Source organism: Salvelinus namaycush, chromosome 1, assembly GCF_016432855.1.
Source record: "Salvelinus namaycush isolate Seneca chromosome 1, SaNama_1.0, whole genome shotgun sequence".
NCBI lineage: Eukaryota > Metazoa > Chordata > Actinopteri > Salmoniformes > Salmonidae > Salvelinus > Salvelinus namaycush.
Window position 1 is genome coordinate 21,116,454 of NC_052307.1, and position 11,045 is coordinate 21,127,498.

Here is an 11,045-nt window from a genome sequence, read left to right on the forward strand (position 1 = left end):
AGGATCGGCTGGATACGGGGATAGGTGAGGAGGACGCTGGGGACGGGATGCTGGCATCCACGCTAGCAGACGAACTGGCCCTTGTATGGTCCCTCGATTCAAACAAGAGCGCGGTGTCGTCTTTGCAGTCTGAGTGGGGCTGTATGCCTATTCTGGGGTCTAAACGGGTAGGGTGAGTGTGGCTGTGGTGTTGTGCAGCTGGCTGGTCGTCCCGGGTCGTTTTCCGGTGGTGTCGGTGATGCTTGGATGACTTGCAGCGTTCTCTCACACCTCGACCCACACCATGTTGCTCAGATGGGTCATCCTGGGAGTGGGCGGCGGGAACGTTGGCATGTGGGGCGTGGGGCTGGCTCTTACTAGCTCGGGTCGTCGCCCTATTCCGGGTACCGAGGAGCGAGGGGTGGCACAGGGGTCTCCGCGCAGTAACGTCGCACTCTGCCGACCAGAAAGACTCCTCTGCGGCATTGCTGCTCACTTGACTTGCAGCTGGACGGTGGTGATGATGATGATGATTTCGGTCGGTTCCTGTCGTACGTTCAGGGAAGTGTGTCGATCTTCCGCTTGCCGAGGAAGATTTCAGCAATGAGGTCTTGGATTCGGATTTGGGAAAAGAGGAGCTCATGATTGTGTCTTGCTTCTAGTCTCGTTTCATCCGGTTAACCTACTCATTGCCGTTTAGTTACCCATCAAATATGTCATTTTCTCATATTGTCGGCCCTCGTAAGGTAACAACAACACCATAGCTGCCTTCAAAAGCTATCCTTAAAAGTTGTACTTTACCACCTGATTGCTATGTGGCCCGGCCGCTGATGCAGGGCGCGCGCAGACGCGTAACCAAAATCATAGTGATGAGGGAGAGCACGATGTTCACGTCGCGTCATCCTGTCACTAATGTGAACGTCCCTGGAACCTTGAATTTACCGTGCGTGTTCTGTTGTGGGAGGACCAAACACCGTGCTCATAAATGATTGCGGTAGGCTATGCTGTCTTCAATTGGAATGGGTCATAATTCAGCAGTAAATGTCAATGCCCATCTCTCGGTTGCCAGCTATGGTAGGCTACATCTCTATTGATTTAAACAGAGAGGGCAAAGCTCCAAAATGAATGCAGATAATAACTATGGATATGGAAACCCATTTTCTCCACCATTTTTTTAAAAAGTTCCAAGGCAGTAGGTTTATTTCAATATCAAATAACTTTTGGATAACAATTAATTAAGTACCTTACTGTAATTGTTTACAATTAAAATGGTCAAAAATAAACAAAAATAGCTTCTTAGCAAAGAGCAATTTCTGGGAGGGGTCTGAGGGGGAAACTGAAAACTAGCTGTTATTGGCAGAGAGATTTGGAACTCTCTTTCTTATTGGTCTGTTAATTTACCACCTAGTGATGTCAACAGGCAGGCCAAAACTCCATCCCACCAAAACAGGGAGAAATTTCAGGTGGTCTTTTCAAACAGCTCTTACACTACTAAAAGATCATTACCATAATTTTCACAATTTCACATATTATTCCAACCTCATAGTGTGGAAATATATATAAAGCACAGGACGATCACATTTTTTGACTGCACTGGGCCTTTAAATGTCAATACTATCTAAAAGTGTTGAGATAGGCTACTATGTAAACATTGAGATACCCAAGTAACATTTTTTAGATACTAGCCTACCTCAAAATGTTGATATAGTAGATCATAGAGGATATGTTTCTTAATTTGTAGCATTGTGTGGCGATTTCCATCTATCCACATTGACATTGCAGAGATCAGCACAGTGGGACCGCTATCAAATGTGTGGCGAGCTGGCATTTTCCCCAGCAGTTTTGATTTGATTTAATAAAAAATATTGACACAAAGCCATTAAATATGGACAAAGTAATGTTGTTTAGACTGATTTGCCTCATGATTTGTCAAATCGTGTACAATTAATCTGTGCTTCAGTCTGATCAACTGTAGCCTACTGATAACAACCACAGTTGCAGGTAGCCTAGAGCAGGGTTTCCCAAACTGGGTCCTGGGGCCCCCCCTGGGTGCACGTTTGGTTTTTACCCAAGCACTACACCGGTGATTGAAATAAACAACTCATTATCAAGCCTGGATTATTTGAATCAGCTGTGTAGTGCTACGGCAAAAACCAAAACGCGCACCCAGAGCGGGCCCCAAGACAAAGTTTGGGAAAGCATGGCCTAGAGAAGCCTATGCGCTCTGATCACCTCTGGCCAGGGGAAACGAAGCGGTAAACAAACTGCAGCAACCTTGTAATTGTTCATATGAATTCTGAGCATGTGTGGCGATTTTCCTTTACACAGACAAAGAGACAACTGTGTTTGTACAATAGAACTAACAGGGCTACGCTTGCTTTATGCAGGGTTGCATAATGTAGGTCTTTAAATCTGTAATTGAAAAGTTACTCACACAGTATTTAATCACTAATGTTGATTGATTAATTCCAGTCAATCATTTTGTATTGAAAAGTACTAGGTAACCTAGCCACCCGAAATTTGAATATTAACAACATTTGATCACATTCACATTTTCTTTTAACCCAAAATAAATTGGCGTATTTTATGCTATAAATACAGTACATAGCTTAGGCTATAAATACAGGATGTTAAAATCAAATCAAATGTTATTGGTCACATACACATATTTTGCAAATGTTTTTGCGAGTGTAGCGAGTTGCTTGTGGTCACATGCACATATTTAGCAGATGTTATTGCGAGAGTAGCGAGATGCTTGTGTAGCGACATGCTTTTGTTCCTAGCTCCAACAGTGCAGTAATATCTAACAATTCACAACAATACACACAAATCTTAAAGTAAAAGAATGGAATTAAGAAATATATAAATATAAGGATCAGCAATGTCGGAGTGGCATTGATTAGACTACAGTAGAATACAGTATATACATCACAGGAGGCTGCTGAGGGCAGAACGGCTCATCATAATGTCCAGAACAGAGCAAATGGAATGGCATCAATCACCTAGAATCCATGTGTTTGCTGTATTTGATACCATTCCACTAATTCCGCTCCAGTCATTAACACAAGCCCCTTCTCCCCAATTAAAGTGCCACCAACCTCCTGTGATATACATATGAAATTAGTAAAACAGTATGTAAACATGATTAAAGTGACCAGTGTTCCATTATTAAAATTATCAGTGATTCCCTGTCTATGTACATAGGGCAGCAACCTCTAAGGTGCAGGGTTGACTAACCGGGTGGTAGCCTGCTAGTGATAGTGACTAAGTTCAGGGTAAGGTACTGGGTGGAGGCTGGCTAGTGATGGCTATTTAACAGTCTGAAGACCTTTTTCAGTCTCTTGGTCCCAGCTTTGATGCACCTGTAGAGCAGAGCGCATAGGCTTCTCTAGGCTACTGCAGCTGTGGTTGTTATCAGTAGGCTACAGTTGACCAGACTACAGTAGGCTACAATTGATAGTTATCAAAAAAACATTTTTAGATAGTATCTCGAAATGTTTAGATACTATTTAAAAATGTCGAGATACTATCTTGAAATTTTGACTGACAAATCTCAAAATCTTTAGATAGTATCAACGGGAATGGGCTTCCATACATATTAACTGTCAACCTCCTCCTACTTGCATGAATATTGATGTTGCTATGCACATATTGATTCTTGCAAAAAGCATGCTCAAATGCTTCCTCTATGCTCGTGTAACGGGAGTCAGTTTGCTGCTAATAGCTTCCCCCAATGTCCGACTGTCCCATACTGGGCTTGAACCAGCGATCCCCCGCTTCGCAGCACACGTGACTGCCTTTCTTGACAACCCAAAAACTACAGATTGGAAGGCTCCATCCTCAACATTTCAAGCTAGCTGTATAGTGATCTTACAATATGTTCTTAACTACGTTACACATTATCAACTGCATTTATTTATACTCAGTAGGCCATTTTATGTAAGCATAATTTCAAGCAAATGTCTGCCAAAAGGTCTAGTCCTCTATGGCACAGGAGATAGCGTATTTCCCCTAACAGCAGGTTGCTGACCCCTCCCTGCTATACACACTCTAACAAACAAACACATGCACACACTTTATTGAATAATTGCAGGGGCTCAACTTTCACTGGGGATGGGGACGGGGAGGACATGACCCCCCCACATTCTGAAATTGCATATTTGTCCCCCCAGTTTTATCATTGCACTGCGATACAAAACGTGGCGCCGGTGTGCTTTAGGACCACGCAGACGCCTCAGAGCGGTCGGGTAGGCTGTTTTCCGGTTTCAGCCGGGTGGAGTTAGGACCACATGGACACCACAGATCGTGCTGACAGGCTGTGTGAAGGCAAAGCTCCCGAAAAGCTGGCGTATAGGACCAGCACAGGAGAGATGAAGAGGCAGCTGCTGTCTGTATCGTGCTTTTTCTCCGAGTTGTAAAAGCAAGCTGAGCAGAAACTGGCTACTGTTTAGTTGACTGATCTAGCTGGCAAGGTAACTGCTGTTTGACAGAAAAAAAGTATGTATTCCGAGTGCTGAGCTAGTAGTAACATGTTATGTTAGCCAATGTTTCATCCCCTCTCGACTGAAGTGAATGAACTACTATCAGCTAGTTAGCTAGCTAGTAGCAACCATAGCCAGTTCAGCTCTAGCTAGCCTCTAACTATCTGTCAGGTAACAGAATACAGCTGTAGTGTATGGAAATGTTTTGTAGACTTTGTTTTGTCCCGTTTCAAAATGAGTACATTTGATGATGTACCTAGCTAGAGCTAGCCAAAAGTTGGCTAACGTTAGTTAGCTAGCTAGCTCACTAACTTTAGCAATTATTTTTTCTCAATCACACTAGACCTGAATCAAACAATGAAACAAGCTGCCAAACGATTGAAGATCGATATTCTGACGTTTTTTCAGCGCAATGTTAGTTTTTATTAGTAAGTATAGTAATGTAACGTTATTGATCTGTCAGTTTCCATAGCCAATTCCCTACTTTTCACACTGACACGGTATAAACATCTCTACAGACGGCAGGTAGCCTAGTGGTTAGAGCATTGGGCCAGTAACCGAAAGGTAAAAATCTGTCGTTCTGCCCCTGAGCAAGGCAGTTAACCAACTGTTCCCTGGGCACCGAAGACGTGAATGTCGATTAAGGCAGCACCCCGCACCCCTCTGATTCAGAGGGGTTGGGTTAAATGTGGAAGACACATTTCAGTTGAAGGCATCCAGTTGTACAACTGACTAGGTATCCCCCCTTTCCCTGTCTTTCTACAGGCTTCACTGTCATGGTGCACAGTCAGTACCACTATGCTCATCGTGTCTTAGCAGGATCAGATGGTGACAGGTGTCCCTGCAGGGTCAGGCAGCCAGCGAAGATCAGTCTGTGACAGCGCAGAGGTTAACTTTTGCAGATACAACACTTTATTCTCTCTGTGCAGCAAACACTGGACAAGCAAGAAGCTTCAAAGATTGGAACTATTTTAAGGCAGTCTGACAAACCTCTAACGTTGATTTCCAAACTGTAAAAAGGGTTGATAGAGGCTTTTCCCAATGTCACAAAACATGTAAAACAAAAATGTGAGAAAGACCTGGGAGGCGTTATTGATGATGAATGGATACAGAGATGTTAGAATGGCAAGTAATGTTCATATAATCTCAGACATAAATTACCGCAGTTTAAGACCATCCATAGAACATACTATTTGCCAGTGAACTGAATATCATGCACTTAGAAATCAAATAAAATATTATTTGTCACATGCGCCGAATACAACAGGTGTAGACCTTACCATGAAATGCTTACTTACAAGCCCTTAACCAACAATGCAGTTCAAGAATTAGAGTTAATAAAATATTTACTAAATAAACTAAAGTAAAAAAAAAACAATCGAATCAAAAAGTAACACAAGTACATAACAATAACGAGGCTACATAAAATGTACCGAATCAATGTGCGGGGGTACAGGTTAGTCTAGGTAATTTGTAAAGTGCCTATGCATAGATTATAAACAGCGAGTAGCAGCAGTGTAAAAACAAAGTTTAGTTGTTCAGCAGTCTTATGGCTTGGGGGTAAAAGCTGTTAAGGAGCCTTTTGGTCCTCGGACTTGGCGCTCTGGTACCGCTTGCTGTGCGGTAGCAGAGAGAACAGTCTATGACTTGGATGGCTGGAGTCTTTGACAATTTTTTGGGCCTTCCTCTGACACCTCCTAGTTTATAGGTCCTGGATGTCAAGAAGCCTGGCCACAGTGATGCACTGGGCTGTACGCATTACCCTCTGTAGCGTCTTACGGTCAGATGCTGAGCAGTTGCCATACCAGGCGGTGATGCAACCGGTCAGGATGATCTTGATGGTGCAGCTGTATAACTTTTTGAGGATATGGGGACCCATGCCAAATCTTTTCAGTCTCCAAAGGGGGAAAAGGTATTATCGTGCACTCTTCACAACGGTCTTGGTGTGTTTGGACCATGATAGTTTGTTGGTGATGTGGACACCAAGGAACTTGAAACTCTCGACCCACTCCACTTCAGTCCTGTTGATGTTAATGGGGGCCTCTTCGGCCCTCCTATATCTTGCTCACATTGAAAGAGAGGTTGTTGTCCTGGCACAAAACTGCCAAGTCTCTGACCACCTCCCTATAGGCTGTCTCATCGTTGTCCGTGATCAGGCCTACCGCTGTTGTGTCATCAGCAAACGTAATGACGGTGTTGGAGTCGTGCTTGGCAATGCAGTCGTGGGTGAACAGGGAGTACAGGAGGGGACTAAGCATGCACCCCTGAGGGGCCCCAGTGTTGAAGATCAACATGACAGATGTGTGGTTGCCTACCTTTACCACCTGGGGGCGGCACGTCAGGAAGTCCAGGATCCAGTTGCAGAGGGAGGTGTTTAGTCCCAGAGTCCTTAGCTTAGTGATAAGCTTTGTGGGCACTATGGTGTCGAACGCTGAGCTGTAGTCAATGAACAGCATTCTCACATAGGTGTTCCTTTTGTCCAGGTGGGAAAGGGCAGTGTGGAGTGCAATTGAGATAGCATCATATGTGGATCTGTTGGGGCGGTATGCGAATTGGAGTGGGTCTAGGGTTTCTGGCATGGTTGGGTTGATGTGAGCCATGACCAGACTTTCAAAGCACTTCATGGCTACCGACGTGAGTGCTACGGGGCGGTAATCATTTAGGCAGGTTACCTTCGCTTTCTTGGGCACAGGGAGACTATGGTCTGTTTGAAACATGTACTGTAGGTATTACAGATTCGGCCAGGGAGAGGTTGAAAATGTCAGTGAAGACACTTGCCAGTTGGTCCGCGCATGCTTTGAGTACACGTCCTGGTAATACGTCTGGCCCCGCGGCTTTGTGAATGTTGACCTGTTTAAAGGTCTTGCTCACTTCGGCTACGGAGAGCGTGATCACACAGTTGTCCGGAACAGCTGGTGCTCTCATGCATGCTTCAGTGTTGCTTGCCTCAAAGCGAGCATAAAAGGCATTTAGCTCGTCTGGTAGGCTCGCGTCACTGGGCAGCTCGTGGCTGGGTTTCCCTTTGTAGTCCGCAATAGTTTTCAAGCCCTGCCACATCCGACGAGTGTCAGAGCCGGTGTAGTAGGATTCAATCTTAGTCCTGTATTGGTGCTTTGCCTGTTTGATGGTTCGTCTGAGGGCATAGCGGATTAGTGTCCCACCCCTTGAAAGCGGCAGGTCTAGCCTTTAGATCAGTGCGGATGTTGCCTGTAATCCATGGCTTTTGGTTGGGAAATGTCAGTACGGTCACTGTGGGGACGACGTCGTCGATGCACTTATTGATGAAGCCGGTGACTGAGGTGGTATACTCCTCAATGTCATTGGATGAATCCCGGAACATATTCCAGTCTGTGCTAACAAAACAGTCCTGTAGCATAGCATCCGCGTCATCTGACCACTTACGTATTGAGCGAATCAATGGTACTTCCTCCTTTAGTTTTCGCTTGTAAGCAGGAATCAGGAGGATATGATTATGGTCAGATGTGCCAAAATGGAGGGCGAGGGAGAGCTTTGTATGGGTCTCTGTGTGTGGAGAAAAGGTGGTCTAGTTTTTTTTACCTGTGATTGCGCATGTGACATGCTGGAATAAATTAGGAAAATGGATTTAAGTTTGCCTGCATTAAAGTCCCCGGCCACTAGGAGCGCCACTTCTGGATGAGCATTTTCTTCTTTGCTTATGGCCTTATACAGATCGTTGAGTGCGGTCTTAGTGGCAGCATCGGTTTGTGGTGGTTAATAGATGGCTACGAATAATATAGATGTGAACTCTCTTGGTAGATAGTGTGGTCTACAGATAATCATGAGGTATTCTACCTCAGGCGAGCAATACCTTGATATTTCTTTAATATTAGACATCGCGCACCAGCAGTTATTGACAAATAGACACACACCCCCGCCCCTCGTCTTACCAGAAATGTTATTATTCTGCTGGATGTGTAAAGCACAAACGGGGAAAGATTTGCATACTGTATGTTATGGTCTTGTGAAGGCCAACTGAATTCTGGCAAAGAATATGTTATTTTATCTCAGCATGTCTACAGGTTTTCCCTTCTTCCTGTTTTTGTTTGCTTGGAAATGTTGATACTGGAGACTGTTATCAGAAGAAACTGTAACATAGCATTTATAGTGGCTAAGAAATGCATTGCTATTAATCGGAAGGTTGGTTATCCTCTCACAGTGTATGGAAGAAATGTCAAGTTATGTACACTAGATTTGTATTTGTATTCAGTACGAATCCCCATTAGGTGCTGCCGAGGCAGCAGCTACTCTTCCTGGGGTCCAAACACATTAAGGCACTTACATTACACATAAAACAATGTAACATTATTACACCACTACATATCTACAATACAAAATGCATAATATCGCCATATAACACTGTATAGAGTGTGTTTATACTGTGCAACTATCATAAGGTCTGGATGCCTAATATGGAATACTGTACGACAAAAGGAGTCTTTAGTGAAAACATTCCCACGTCAGGGGAGTTACCTATTTAGGCAAGCCCTAGCTGCTGGTCTGCTCAGTCCGGGTGTGCAGGTAGCTCGGGCTGGCTGGCTGGGCGGTCTGGCTGAAATTGAATATAGAGGATGTCTTAATAAAGACAATCAAAAGTTAAGTCTTTGTACTTTATTTGTAACAGTTGTTAATATGTTAGGCTATTGGTTAAAGGTGCAACACAATATTGATGATTGAATTATCATTTATCTAGTTCAGTCTTATCAATCACTTAACATATTTAATATTCTCTTACCTAGCTTGTTGACTGTGGGCATTTTTGTTGACTTTTTGTTGTTCCAAATAGAGACTGCTAGAAGGCTCATGTGTCATATTAGATTGTGTAGAAATTAAGGAAATGTGCTTTAGACACCCCCAAAAATGGGAGGTCCCCAAGACCCCCCACCAAGTTATGCCCCCCCTTCTAAATCCAAAATTGCACCCCTGAATAATTGAATAGTCCCACTACTAATTCACTTGAATCATCACTGAACTCTGAGGTGCAGGGTAAAATATGACCTATTTTCACAAATGAACAAATCGCAGTTTTATGCAGATGGACCAAATTACAAAACAGCCTGAGAAACTACTCAAACTATGCTGAACAAAAATATAAATTCATCAATTTCAAAGATTTGACTGAGTTACAGTTCATAAAAGGAAATCAGTCAATTTAAATAAATTCATTTGGCCTTAATCTATGGATTTCACATGACTGGACAGGGGTGCCTTGGAGGGCACAGGGCCACCCAATAGAGAGCCAGGCCCATTGAATCAGAAATGAGTTCCCCCCCACAAAATAGCTTTATAACATACAGAAATACTCATCAGTAGAAATATGTGGTATTGTGTTGTGTGACAAAACTGTACATTTTAAAGTGGCCTTTTATTGTCCTCAGCACAAGGTGCACCTGTGTAATGAACATGCTGGTTATTCAGCTTCTTGATATGCCACACCTGTCAGGTGGATGGAAATGTTCACTGACAGGGATGTAAACAAATGTATGCACAATTTGAGAGAAATACGCTTTTTGTGCATATGGAACATTTCTGAGATGTTTTATTTCAGCTCACGAAACATGGGACCAACACTTTACATGTTGCGTTTACATTTTTGTTCAGTATACTTAGTCATATGTAGAAGAGTAGTAGCTCCAGAACAGGTGTTCATTCCAGTAACCATTTTTTTTTTTTTTACAGTACATTATAATTCCTCTGCTGCTAAGGTTGAGTAGCGTAGGTTTGTTAGTGTACTGGCCTTGCTTTGCTTCAGCGGAATCTCCATATTCACCTCTCCATCTGCTCATACTGAATATGGCACACCTACGCCTCCTGGTGCCACTAATATGAAACTGCAGAACAACATTCTACCCAATGGTACTGATATGCAGACACACACTGAATACATAAGCGGTTACAACAGTGTTATCATGCACAAAATATATTATGAATTCAAGACTGAAGTTGTCTGATTCAGATAATTTGCCATTTATTAAATACTGTTCAAAATGAGTACAAATGCCACAAATATGACTATTGGGGAAGAATATCACCAAACATTTGATATGCAGCTGAAAAATCACAGAATGGTATAAAATGTTACTGAACAATAGCCAAACCACTTGATAAACATTTCAAATATCTAAAAAGGAATGTCTCAAAATGACAAATACTCGGGAGAGAAGATGACATTGCAGTACCAGTAAATTAAGATGACACAATAACTACCGATTGTAAGACAATTATATTTCAAAACCTCTCAGATATGTTTTGTACTCCAACTATATTTACATAAATACAAAGTTGATATCAAATACAACCAACCATATTACAACCATTAATTAGATAATTTACCAAATACAGTGGCATGTATTCATGGCTGTCAAGGGAAGCCAGGCTCCCCCCAAAAATGTACCAAGAAAATAACATAAATGATTTTATCATTCATCTCTGTTTCATAATTTTCCTTCAATTCGCAAGAGGCTGAATGTATCTCAGAGGAGAAAGCATCTGAACAAGCGAAACAGCGCCCCCTCTGTCGCTCTACATGTATGCCATCTATCTGATTCTGTCTGGTCCCAACGACAG